This window comes from Drosophila albomicans, chromosome 3, assembly GCF_009650485.2.
Source record: "Drosophila albomicans strain 15112-1751.03 chromosome 3, ASM965048v2, whole genome shotgun sequence".
Lineage (NCBI taxonomy): Eukaryota > Metazoa > Arthropoda > Insecta > Diptera > Drosophilidae > Drosophila > Drosophila albomicans.
The window spans coordinates 25,597,738-25,612,445 of NC_047629.2; the positions used below are offsets into that span (position 1 = coordinate 25,597,738).

Below are 14,708 nucleotides of genomic sequence, written 5' to 3' on the forward strand. Positions count from 1 at the left end.
CAACACAAAAACCACCGCTGCTTAATGTTATGCAAAGTGTTTGAGCCTGCGGCGAGAGTTGGGGAAACAGGAACCAGGAAGCAGGATACATCCGGAGTGAACCTCTCTGATGCTGCTGCTGCTGCTGCTGCTGCAGAGCTGCCGAGAAGAAGAGGCGTCATCATCTTTAATTGCTAGCCATTTCAATTCTCATTTCAACTTCAATTGACTTTCAGCGTCAGCTGAAATTAAAAATCAGAAAAGAGAGAGAAAAACACAACAACAATAAATGCGGAAAGGGAATTGCTCAAATAGAGCTCTGGAGAGCGTTGAAAAAACTTTAATTGAAATGCTGCTGTTGCTCTTGCTGTTGATGATTCCTTACAGCAAACTGTTAATGATTGCCAAGTTAAAATTAATGAATTAATTTTTTTCTTGTTCAAATGAAATTTAAGTTAAGCGGGTGTCTTAATCAAACATTTTGTCTTGACCCGAAATCAATGCATAAAAATCTCACTTTAAAATGTTTGCTTCATGCGCAATAACTGGATATTTTTTGCAGCACTCTTAGAGAGGCTTAAAAATGAAATTGTGGGCAGTGTTAAAGCTTAAAGAGCTGGTTTTGTGCCCAGCAGCTACTTATATTCAATATAACGAGAAATTTGTGTGCAGAGAGCATACACAAAAATAAACCGCTTAAAATGGCTTTGAGCAGTGCAAATAGCACAAAACGCATCCAACGCATGCAAATGACAACAAGGAACACACACACATTCACATAGAGAGAGAGAGAGAGAGAGAGAGTGTGGGACATATGGGGAAAATGGTTGTTTGTGTGCGCATAAGTGAAGTAGATCTTTGTAATCTCAAATGCTCAAGGCGTGCAAATATTCAATTTTAAATATGCAGCCGAAAAAACAAAAGAGGAGAGTAGCAAAACCTACCATCTCACTCTTACACACTCTTCCTTTCTCTGTCCAACTCTGTCATAAACACAATGTCATGACAACTTTTGAAATTTGAATTTCAAAGCAAAAATGTTCTCTCATTTATTCATTTGCTCAGTCATTCATTGCCATTTATTTTATTGCTTGCTCTGAGCAACAAACACACACACACACACTCTCATATGTACACTCTGATATATGAAGAAAATTGGTACATGTCCATTTTCCTAGCAGAACCTTCTCAACTCCCTCTCCATCCTCTAGCAACCATATCTCACTCGCATCTCTAGTGAAATTCCTTGCAAGCAAACGTCCTGGCACATCTTTTGATCTGGCAAAATTTCTGGCTGTCAATAAATGCGAGCGAAAGACCCAAAAATTGTATTAATTTAGATTTAATTTAGCTAGCTATGCGATGTCCTTTTGGGTCGATAGTTTGGGTCCTGCTCAACACAGCAACAGCAACAGCAGCAGCAGCAAAACTTGCGTTTAGATACTTCAACATGATTTTATGATCAAAGCGTAGCATACTTTTAGGCTTGCCTCTCTATCTCTCTCCTTCTCGCTCTTACTTTGTTGCGCTTTGGTTTTTATATTTTGCTTTGCTTTGTTTTGTTTTTAAACTTTAAGACGCGTCGCTTTTATGCGCTCGTAAAATTTGACTAGTCCCCAGATTTTCATTCCACTTGTCTAGCTTGTGTTTCTTCCTGAATCTGCTTTCGCCTCTGTGTATCCCTTTTGTGTCCTTTGCTTTCTGGTCGCTCATTAAATGCCTCGGAAAGTTGTGCAAATGTTTTCATTATCAGCTGAGAGTTTCTACATGTACCGTGGGTGATGGTGATGGTGGTGGTGGATTTCTAATCGTAATTGTGTCTCTACTCTCACATACATATATATGTAAATGTTTTGGGGGTTAGTTGCTTCTCCCATCCCCTGAGGGTTGCAATCTGATGTTTAATTTTTGGCCATATTATTATTTTAATAAGCAATTGGCTGTCTGTCGACTGCTCAAAATGCGAACACGTGTCGCAACCTAAAGTAAACAGAGCTTACTTTGTGCCTACTGAACTTTTATGCTCAAATCAGCATTTTCCTCCTCCTGCAGTTGTGGGGGAAAGAAGAAAATGCAATCCGTAACGGTGTGTGAACCCAAATTGTAGTTTATCTATCTCAGATGGCATCTCATCGCTGCCTGTCGAATAAGACATCAAATGCACACGCATGTGGACGGTCAAACAATGGTCAAGCAAAGCGGAGAGTGACCAGGCGTGATAATGAGCTTATTGGGTTCCAACACTCCACCCTTGAAGTGTTCCTTCCTTCCATATGAACAACTACGTGCACAATTATTTTGGACTCAAGATGGAGAGATTAGAGGAGAGTGATGTAAAGAAATGGTTCTTTAATTTCAAGTTATAAAACGGAACTTACTTTATTTTTGGAAAGATTTTAAAGCTATAGATTTGTACAATTTGATATGAATATGATAAAATTTTGTAAGAAAATAAATCTTTTACTATAATCAATTTTTTTAATGAAATAAAAAAAAAACACAAATATATAAAATGTATTGAATAAATTTCAAAAGAAGTGGTCTTTAAGTGTTAGTTAAAGAAAGAAACAGAACTTTTAGTTATATTTCAAAAAATGCTCCCAGCAATAGTGTTTTCTAAAGAAAATAAAGTAAATTAAAGAAGAATAAATAAATAAATATCAAAAATTTCTTATTTTTGGAATAGATTTCCACACTTAAAGACAAATATGCTTAATTTTTCTTGAAATACAATAATAAATAGAAAATCATAATTGTATTTCAGCATACCGCTGCTTAAATTTTTTATTAAATTTAAGCTTTCTAGATTTTCTCTTTAATCTCTTGTAGTAACAAACGCATATAATTTTGAAGTTATATCGTAATGAAGTTATTACTGCGAAATTGTCAAGTCATTGAGATGACTTAAGGAACATCTTCAGCCTCAATTGGGTGGCTCTAAAAACAGTATCTGCTTCATTTATACAACATTACTCAGCGTGATGCAATCGTATCATGGCAAGAGCTAAGCTACCCCGCCAAGAGAGAGAGCACCACTTAAAATGTCACTCTGGAAAAGTTTATTAAATACGAATTTATAACGCACACATGTGAACCCTTTTCGCTCTGCGAAAAGCAAACAAAAATCAAGTTTCTCCTTTTGTGCCCTTTGCCGCTAATGAAAGAACAACGTTGTTGCTGTTGTTGTTGTCGTTGGGGTCGGGTGTCAGCACGGGGTCGGCTGAATTGGACTCGTTTTTTGTCATGAGAACGGATGGCAGACCGGGAGGGGGAAAGCTTTTCGCTTAAGTGTTTTGCTTCTGCTTACACTTTGCTCTCTCGCTGTTTTGTCGGTATTTTGCCATAACTTGAACAAATACGCAAACATTTCAACACATTTCCCACACTCTTTTGCCAGGCTCGAGTTTTAATTTAAGCCCACTTAACACCTCATAAAACAGGCTACGTTCTCTCTGTGCTGAATGCTGACTGAATGACTGACTGTGGAACTGAGTGAATGACTGACTGACTGACTGACAGTCCCTGGCAATTTCAGTGTCTCTCACAGTTTCCTGTGTTTCTGTTTCAGTTTAATATAAATTATATACATTTTATACATTTTAATTTTTACATTTAACTGGCAGCATAACAACTTCCATGCAATTAGGTCGAAAGGGTTGCCCCACATTCTCCCAAATAAAATATATATATATACAGATATATCTAAGCAGGAAAAAAGCAACCCTTAACCTGCTCTTACTTTTGCTTCTGTTGTTATATTATTCTTTGTGTTTTGTTGTTTTTTTGCTGCCTGCCGCCGCCTCTCAGCTTGCTTGATTGCTACTCCTGCCAAATTAAACTTGAAAGTTGTAAAATTTCCCTTGTCATTGGCAAGGACACGTGCGTGTTTTGTAACCGCCAACCACCTCCCAGCTCCCGCTTCCTTGTTTTTACCCTTTCGCCTGAGTGTGGCATGTCTGTTAAGTGCTGTTTTGCCTGGGGGATCGAGTCAAGTTCTCATAACCAAATTAAAGTCTGCTAGTTTCGCTCTAGCTCAACTGCTGATTGACAGCTCTCTCAGTCATTGACTGGCCTAATCAAATGAGTAACGAGCAGTGAGCATCGAGCAGCGAGCAGCGAGCAACGAGTGATGAGCAGCGAGTAACGAGTCGCTTGAACAGCGTGTTATGTGCGTAATGTGTAACGTGTTCCATTCACAGCCCATAACAATTGCTGTTTATGCTGATTTTTATGCGCCAACCAACACAGACAGAGACACAGACTCAGACCTGACTATGAATAAGTAAGTGAGTGTCGGTAGGCAAGATTCAAACATTCAAATGTCCTGTGCACTGTGCTTATTTGCCATGTAATCTTAAGCGACAGGCATTTCTTTACTTATTTATGCACTCTCGCCTAAAAGCACACACATACTCCACACACACACTCAGTCGCACACACAACTTAAAAATCACAATGGGGTTTTCGACTCTGGCCTTTAGATAAGCAGCCACGAGTCTGAGACCTGAGATTCCAAGTCTCTCTCTTTCTCTTGTATCTTCTTCGGTATTTTGTTTTTTTTTTTTTTGGTATCCTCTTGGTTTATTTTTATGCGCTTCGTGTAAGATTTTTATTGTGTATACTCGTCGTATATGGTTGCTATCTGGAGGCTGCTATCTGCCACGTTTGCTTTTATTATTTAATGGAGCACAAAATGCATTTTACTCGCCATTGCCGCCTGCCTCCACCTGCTGCCTTCAGCTTCGTCTTCTTCCTCTGCTTATGCGTGTGGTTGGGCATACAAAATTAATAATTTATATATGAAAATGTGCGTTAAGAGCTGTGAGTCTCAGCGCGACTCGACTCGAGTGGAGTCTGTTTGCTAAATTGCTTAAGAGAATGCGCGTTAGGCTGTTTGCCAAGGTCATAAGTAGGTCTTAAGGGTAGCTAAAGCTGTGACAGGGCAGCACACGAGAGTAGAGTGAGGTGGGGTGGGGAGGGAAGGAAATGTGTCGAGATTTGCTCATCGTTCCCGTTCTGCACATTTCTCGTAATTTGCTTAATAAAACGCGGTTGGCATATTGCATAAAATATAAGCAAATGTTGTCCTTTTGTTGCCATCCTCCAGCGGCATTTCTTTTACAATTTATAAATTTGCAAAGCAATTCTTGACTCGGTCTCTTCCCCTCTTCTCTGATCTGTCGACTGTCGCTTTCATTTGAAGCGACTTTGATAAATGAGAGTGGAGAGAGTCTGTGCATGGAAGAGCTGAACTGACTGCTGACTGCACTCAGGCTTTGGCTAAATGGCAATAGAACGATGTTAAGAGGATGTGTGCATAAATTTGCTAAGGCTCAAGGGAAGAGCACAACTCCAAAAAGCCTTTGGGCGAGACTGTCAAGTGGCAAGAGCTGCAAAAAAAAAATACATATTTTTATAGCTGCAAACCGCAGTCGCAATTTATGCTTGTGCCCCAAAAGGGGAAACATGTGCTACAGCAGATCATCAATGTTGTTGTCCAAATAAAGAGTGCAAAGTTATATCTTTAAGAAATTTTTGGTTAGCAAAAAGAGGCGGGGAGAAGATGAAGAACAGTCATTGAAATTATTAAATATAATTTACAAGTTTAATACTTAAATTTGAAATTATAAAATCTAAAATTGGGAAAGAAATGAATTCAATGAATTTTCTGGTTTATAAAGTAAGGCATAATGCATTTAATAAATTTAAACAAATTATATATGATAAACAGGAAAATAAAGAATAAGAACACATTCAAATGTTTAACTTAATCTTTACATGGGGATGTTTGTTTATTTTGAATTTAATGCTGAGTAAAAGCAGATCATTCTTTCAAATGTTTTATCTTTGGAATGTTTATTTTTGTGTTATATTTGATTTATTTAATTCTCCTTAAAGCGTGATCATATATGCACCCCTTCATCTCATTCTGTTACTCAATCTCTCACTTTGTATGTTCTTGGCAGAGCAATCACAACGGGCTCAAAGTGTTTTTCCAATAATATCGAAAAATTTAATATTAAATATCATTAAATGTATATACGTTCGTTTGAGTTTGAATGTGTTTGTGTGTGTGCATCTCATTTGCATTTGCAATCTGCGAACTGCAATCTGCAATCGGTATTCAGCGGATAGCGCAGATGTATCTTAAAGTGTGTACACACTGTCATGACTCGAATTGCGCTGAGAAATGTGTGCACGTTGCTATTTACAAAAACAACAACAACATGTAGCAGCAGCGTATGCAGCACACGATTTTCCAATTGAACTCACATGTGTGTACAAAGAGTGAGAGAGAGGAGAGAGAGTCACAAACAGAGATACAGATACACATCTATAGATACACAGATACAGATACTGCGAGAGTTGCCATTTGATGCAGTCGTGCATTCAATCGCTGCGTCGTCACCTAGCACACACACTCACACACCGACACAGACACGCGGCCAGCCCGAAATCATTTCAAGTTAATAATAAATGGAGCATCATCATCAGACATCAAACTCGTTGAGCAAATACACGAGTATCCTTTTGCTCCTGCCTCGCTCGCTGTTTGTTTGTTGTTTGTTTGTTTGCATTGCCTGAAACACTCTTGAAACTGATTTATTTTTATTTTCAGCTTTTTGTGTTGTGTTGGTTGAGTTTTTTCAATTTGTAGACGTGGTCATGTAATGAGCTACTTCTTCTAAGGCGCACAAATCAATTAAAATACGTGCCAGGCATTAGAAAGGCGGCTTTCTCCACCTCCCCAAGTAGGCTGACTAGGCAATATGCTTTAGCTATCCATCTGTCTGTCTCGCCTCGTATATTTATGCTTATCATGCTTTTGCGTATTTCATATTGAACAGCAAGTCAAGAGGCTGCCAACATGCCAACTCAATTGACAGTTGAAGGCATTGCTATAGCTTCCAGTATGTATCTGTACATTATACTATACTATATACTAAATGTGCGTGTATCTGTGTGTGTGTGTATACTATATGAACTGTCATCCTGTTGACAGGCAAGGTAGCCCCATACAGGACACACATGAGTGGAGACTGCTCATGTGCGTGTGTGTGTGTGTGTGTGTTGGCCTTAACAGACATTTTCACAGTTGAGTGCTTTGTTCGAGGAGCAGCATCTATCTCTGCTCTCCTCTCCACTCCTCTCCTCTCTTCTGTTTGGTCAGGACAGAGGCTGGCAGCCTTTGCCTTATGTAATTTATAAGCATTTCTTGCGTGCGCCCGCCCGCTTGGTATGCAACAAAAATGTTGTATTCGAGAGCATTACATAAGCCGCTTTTGAGTGTGCCAAAAAGGTATGCCACTCCCGCTTTAAACGTTTGCGCAACCAATCAATGAATCCTCCTTTATCAATGCTCCCCTGCTTTAAAATGTATCCTCCTCACTCACTTAGCTCAAGTGTTGTGAAATGTGCGCTTTAAATATTGCCAGAGCAGCAGTTTCAAATGGAGAGCTAAGAAAGCTTCTTCCTACTTCTATTTCTGTAATTTATTTATGCAAAGTCTCTTTATCATAATCTTGTACTTAACACATAATTATCGTAGCAAATTCATTCAACTTTATCTAGCACAATAATTCACAGTTTGCTCTAACTTACTTGCTCTAATAATGCTGACAACTTTATGAAGTAAGCAGGCAGCTTAATCTCTGCTCAATCTTAATTTAAACTCTGATTTGATGCCACACACAAAACTGTTGGCCCACTTTTTGCTTCTCACGCTGCTTAATGGATTATTTATGGCCATTGTGCCAAATAAATGCCATATATCAATACATATTTTTCTTCTCTCTTTTGTAGCTTTTAAGCTACACTTGTATCATTTTATTTGTAGAGCCTTAACGAGTACTCATTCCATTCAGCGCTAAGCTCATTTCATTTGCTACACACACCCACACACATGAGACATTTTAAATCCATGTGAAACCTTTTCCGCTATTCAATTATACTTGCCTCAACTGTGGGACACCTGTCCTGATGTACACAACACCCACGCCACTTTCGTTGGAAGCGCAGCCCAGCTCAAAATTTATGTCTTCCGAAAAACGACACTTGACTGACTTTTGTGCCCGGCCAAGTTGACACAAAAGACACACACACTCAGAGAACTCTGGAGGATGGCAGGCTGCCATCTCCCCACGGTTATGTTGTCCATCAGCTGTTGCTGTTTCTGTTCCTGCTGCGCCCACGGAACACCCGCTCCTCAAAAATATGCAAATAAATTACTAATAACCTCAGAATGTAACCCTAACACGGAAAAAAATAACCATAGTCTGCTCGCCTGCCTGCGTGGCTGTGTGTGTGTGTGTGTGTATTCCTATTCATAATTCAAATTTTACGCCACAATAAACAAAAATGCCTAAAATTATGCAACACGGCACATGCCGCAAACACTCACACACACACACACAAACGCACCTATAGGCAAAATTTTGAGCTGAGTAAGTCATAAATTATGTAAATTTAATTTTACGCCCCGCATATACCAGCAATATATATTGGACTCTTCTCTCTCTCTCTCTCTCTCTCTCTCTCCCTCTCTCTCGTTCACTATATATACGATACTATATAGTATAATGGGGCGTTGCTCGGCCAAGTCGACCACAAAATTGTAAAACCAAAATACAAAAAAAATACACACACCAAGAGGAAAAAAAAGTTGTTATTATGTGAATAATTAATGGCATGTAATTATCTAAATTTTAGACAATTAGAAAAAATTAACACAGCAGCGCCAGCAGCAGCAGAACGTAATATTTATGACATTTTTATTATGCGAGGCGACGAAGCAACCAACCACCAACGAAAAAAAAACCCCGAAAAAATAATAAAATAAATAAAAAGCCAAAAGAAATTTATATGGCATGTCCTTGCGTCGTGTTTCCGTTACACATTTAACGCCATTTTAACGCATGCTAATGACCCAACCACCGACGACGTCCACTTCCACCTCCACCGACGTCGTTCTCTCTTTTGTTGTGTTTGCGACTAAAAATGTGGTAAATACTTTGGTGTTTATCCATGGCCAGAAAAACAAGGTGTAGCCCTTTGAAAGGTTTGCCATTAATTAGGCGCAGTTCTTCAGACGTCAGACAACAAACATTAGTTCCTCTAATTTATTACCCATAGACATATGTATGCACACCCACACACCTACACACACGCACTTGGCATGAAGCTAATCAATATTTTTGGTAGTAAAATTGGGTATTAGCAAAACAAGCCAAAGAAGTTCATCGAAGGATTCAATGTGCGGCCTGTCATTTGAGGCAAAGCATAAAATAATATTGATTTCGGTTGCGTAATGCGTGAATGCATATGTGTGTGTGTGTAAGTGTGTGCATGAGTGTCCTTATTATGTGGCTTAAAATAGACTGCTTAATATTCACAACGCATTTCTATAGGTAGTCCAAAAATATGTTTAAGTTTTTTTAAAGCTTATTTTACGAGGCGGATGCTATCTTTAAAGATTTGGAGTTGAAGCTTATGGACTAAATTATTCATCAATATTAAATATTCTAAGTAAAATGCGATTAATACAAAAAATCCTTAGTGCTTCTCTCCCCCACAAAAACTTCATATTATGCATACATTGCATTGCAGTGATTTAAAAGAAACCTGCATAACATCTTAAATAGCAATCTATTATATAATTCTTAAGCCCCGCATTCAATTAAAAAATCATTCAATGCATTATACATCATAAACAAATTTTAGTTTTTATTAGATTCTTTTCTAGAAAAACTCGCATTGAAAATCAATCCTTCATTATTAAACATTTAACTCGCGGCTTCAATTTGCAATAAAAATAAAATTTTTTTTATATTATTTATTGAGCTATAATTTATATATAAATTGACATTTTCAAACTGCAACTTAAATGAGAAAATAATTAAAGAATAACAATAAAGATCGCATTGCTTTTGTCCGCCAAGCAGAAGCAATTGTCTGCGCTCTGCAGAAAAAAAGAAATATATATGGCATTAATAAAGCATTGCGCCTGAATGCCTGTTGGCGGTTCAATGCCAATGGCTCAATGTATCTTATGCACTGACAGACAGAGGGAGAGAGAGGGAGAGAAAGAGCGGAACTTTAATTGCCACTTGCTAATTGCAAACACGACCATGGCGACCATTATATACAGCTGCCATATTTCATATATCAAAGAAAAATACATATAAAAGAAAAACTGCGAGTTGTGAAGAGAGTGAGAAAAAATGAAGAAGAAACTATTCTCCATTGAATGAAGCGCAGCAGCCGCAACAAACAACGTGCAACAACGTGTGGTGAGAGAGAGAGAGAGAGTGAGGCAAGCATAAAAAGCAGCCTCGCATGTGGAGTTGCAGTCACTGATTAGTATCAAAAGGATGCTGAGGATGTGGATGATGATGATGATGAGAGCAAGAGGAGTACAATGATATATGAAGTAGGGGAAAGAGAAGCGGAGCGAGGAGCAGTTGTAGTTGCGGTTGCCCTGCAGCTGGCTGCGCCCTAACAGCTGCAGTGCAAAAACTTTTGATTAAGCTACAGTTATGGCAGGTTGTTACGTATAAGTCGAGTTGAGTCGAGCAAGGGGATGCTTGCTACATGGTATTGCCATTGTTTTGCTTGCTAGCTCGTTAGTTTGTTTTGCTGTGTTGCTGTTGCACGCTTGAGGCGCAACATTGTCTGCTTTTAGGTGCCTTCACGTTTACCCCGTTGTCAGTGACAAATTTCTATCTCTATCAGCAGCTGCACACTCGCAGCAAACAAAAAAAAAGAAAGTTTTGTGCAAAACTTTGATGATTTTTGATAAACAAGAAAACGAAAAAATGGAACTAGAAATATATAAGTATACATTTTCAATAAGCAAAGCAACGCTTAGAGCATAAAATATATAGTAAAAATTATAAAGTATGTGTATTACTTTTCTATCAACAGCCAAGCAACTTGCTGATGATGATGATGATGATGATGTCGATAGACATTGATGATCATTCCAGTAGTTTGCCTTACTTCTATAGCAGTTGTCGTTGTGCTGGCAAAAGCATAATAAAAATCGCTTTTCATGTGGCGGCGTATCCCGCTCTCTCTCTCTCTTTTTCTCTCTCTCTCTCTCTGTGTGGAGTCTCCTGGAGCGGCTGCTGCTGCCATAACAAAGCCATAAAACGTAGTTTTAATTGCATTTTCGTTGTTCCATTTTATGTAGTTGAGTTGGCGAATGCATAAAAACAACAAAGCGCAACTGACCAGACAGAGTGAGTGAGATGGATATAAGTAGGAGAGTGGGACAGAGGATAAAGCAAATAGCTGGTTCAATAGACGGCGCCGCATTCTAATTGCAGGGAGTGCCAGGGCTGCAGATGCTAGGCACTTAGACCGCTTGGGCATCATAAACTAACGCAGTTTATGTGGGTTCATGCACCCAACTCACACACACACACACACACACACTCCACCACACACACACTTCGTAGACTTGGCAGTTTGGCACTTGGCACTTTTGCCATTGCATACGCGTAGGCGTCGTCGCGTCGCCTTTGGACTAGTCCAAAGTCCATGTCATGCACGACTTGTCCAGGCGCTAAAATTTGCGGTTTAACATTGCCACTGGCGCCTGTTTCTTTTCTCTATCCCCGTTTCTCCTTCTCTGCGCTGCACCCTGACTTTTGAAGTGTTTTGCAGCCTCTGTCGCTTTGTCATCGGACTAATTGTGCGCTGAGGCATCTTTTTGGCCAAGTTAAAACTGTCATTTTTTTGATACCGGCTTTTTTTTGCTGCGCCCGCAAAAGATTTAATTAACAATTTGACTCTCAAAGGCTTCGCGATGTGGGTTGCTGCGCATTTTTGGCTTTTGGCTACATTTAAATTTCAAATTATGTGCGCTAATTACGCAGCTTCACACACACTCACACACACTAAGGCAGACAGAGGGAAACCTTTTTGCTACCCATAATTAGCAGCGCCTTTGTGCAACAGTCCTGAAAGCGGTATACCAAAAAACTCTGTGAGCCAGAGAGAGTATGAGATGCCTTAGAAATGATTTACCAAAGTTGCAGCTGCTCTCTCTTTCTCTCTATCTTTCTCTGCTCTCTCTTTCTCTTCCCTCTTTCTTTGGTTTAACCAGTCACCAAATAACATCAAAGTTATGTAAGCGCAAAATAGTTGAGTGCTTTTTGAGTGCCAAACAAAATAGTGCTAATTATGAGCGAACCACAATAAGCTGATTAGTTATTCCTTAGATTTCCTTTTATCGGTTTAGTTTGGAATTTAAATGACAGTTTTGATTAGCAGAGAAATTTGGTAATGCTAAGGCTACAACCCGTTCGGGACAAACGTTACCTAAGGGGAAAGAAATTCGAGTCACAAATTATTCTTCGATATCTTTTGAAATTTAATGTTTCTTTTTTAGTCATTGATCTATTATCTGCACTTTAGTATAGCGAATATGTTCAATAATATTACTATTATATATTTATATATCAATTTAGAATGATTAATATCAAAGATTAATTCGTTCGTTCCTTATTATTCGCATCACTCTTAAAAGCCAATACTTTTGCGCTTCATCACAACTCGTTGTTCAATCTTTACAGTTTATAAACTGAAATTGAGGTCAATATAAACTCCAGGCCTTGGTAGTTGGTTGTACATCAAGTTCATTAACCAACAACTGCAATCAAAAATGTACATATCATGGCTGGCAAAAACTGGCAAAAAGAGTGCGAGCGAAGCCAGACAATTATGTAGCCTCAGACTCTCAGACTGTGTTGTGTGTGGACTGTGGGATAAGTGAGCTTCATGTGCAGTGTTCATGTCTGTTCAATATGTGAGAGAAATTCAGTGTTGTTTTTGCATGCAACAGCCAATGCAACAGCAGCTGCGGGTGCCGACGTTGATAAAGCATTCAAAAGCAGAACAGAACAGAGTAGAGCCAAGCAGGAGGCAGCAGGCAGTCAGGAAGCAGTCAGCATGTTGCAAAAAGCAAACGCATACAAAGCAACGACGATGATGATGGAGAGAGTTGAGACTTTTGGAGCAAGCAAGCATCTTCTTGAGTCCCGAAAACGTTTTCCAATTTATTACCCCGGCCACATCAATCATTCATCAGCCACAGACGCCAATGCCGATGCCCCCCGCACACATGAAACGAACGTGCGACTAAATGAACATTTTTGGTTAAACATTGGTTTAAATTTTGCGGCGTCATCGTCATCGTCGACGTCCTCCTGCATCCTGTCACTGTCAACAGGGCGGCGGCGTCGCTTGGTATACAAAAATCAACAAGGCTTCAGTTCATCGACCACTTAATTTATCCAGCTGAGCTTTGAGTAAAGGCAAAAACGAGCTCACGCAAGAGAGAATGGGAGAGACGGCATGCCTTTGGTCAGACAGAGAAATGCACTTAATTGCCATCACAGTCGCCCAATCGTTGACTGTTTAGCGCGCTCGCTCGCGTCGCGTTGGCTCTGTGGGGGCATTACAATTAAAAAATCAACCGGCCAAAATAAAACGCAGCATGCATTTAGGCTGCTCTCACACCCTGCCTATCGTAGTCTCTCTATCGTAGTCTCTTTCTGGGTTGGAGGCCTTTCAATTCATTCATTATGCATTAATGTAAATACGGTAAATGTTGTCCAATCATTAACATAATTGAATTACAAACAAGCGGGCGCCCAAATTGGGGCCTTGTTCATGCGCATGCATAAATCGCAATTTTAATTACTTGCTCGCCTAATGGATTGTGTGTATGTGTGTGTGTGTTGGGTTACGGTAGCACCAAACAACCTACCAACAAAGTACAAACAAAAAAACAACTACTAGACGTAACAATTTTAGCTGCAACTCTATTTGCAGCACACAAAATTGCCCAGCACATTAAATATTTTACGACGACGTAGCAATTGAATTTTGCAGTTAAAAGCTTCAATCATTTTCAATTGCCACAAAACTAATGGCTGATTATAAAATATGCATGCGACAAGCCAAGCCAAGAGACGAACAGCTGGCTAGGTGGGCTAAGGGTGCGTATGCGTGATGAGCTCAATCGACAGTCAGCATGACACCTGCAAAGTGAAGTCGTCTTCTTCGGTTTTTTTGGTTTACTTTATTGATTTGCTTTCGGTTATTTTGTGGTTATCGAAAGCTGCATAAAGCCTCTCCAATTAAGTTTTATTTTAATGCATTTCATTTGAACGTCTTTTAATGGCATTTGTCGTATTGCTCCCATATTACTCATTTGGCATAAACCAAAAGGTGACCACAACACGTAGCCAGGCAGCCAGGCAGCCTGGCAGTCAGCTACCCAGTCAGCACAGTGGCACATCCTTTGGGGTTGCAGGACGTCGACGTCGACGTCGACGTTTGTGGATGGGCATTAAGTGTTGCCCGCCGCCAGTCGACATGGGTCGCATGGGTGAGATTTAAGCTTTAATGATGCATGAAGCGGCACAGGATGTGGCTGCCCAGTCGTGGGTAAAAGGCAATGAGCGCAAATGTGCACAGAGCGAGAAGGAGAGACTGAGAGAGAGAAAGAGAGGGAGAGCGAGAAAGATGTGCTTGCATATTGAGTGGCATTTAAATGCTTGAAAGCGCTCAACTCTGCTCTGCTTTGCTCTGTGCCAAATGTGGGTGCTGAAGGTGTTTATGAAGAGTGCTACATCATCGCAAACTTGACGATGATTGAGAAATTGAATTTGGCAATGTGGATTTTGTTTTACTGCTTCACAGTACTAAAAACGGGGAAT

The 14,708-nt window shown here is 39.6% G+C and overlaps 1 protein-coding gene across 17 annotated transcripts in view; it reads left to right on the forward strand.

The window, feature by feature from the left end:
• Positions 1-14,708, forward strand: part of LOC117570006 (CUGBP Elav-like family member 4) — a 168,756-nt gene that overhangs the window by 24,333 nt on the left and 129,715 nt on the right. The window lies entirely within an intron of this gene.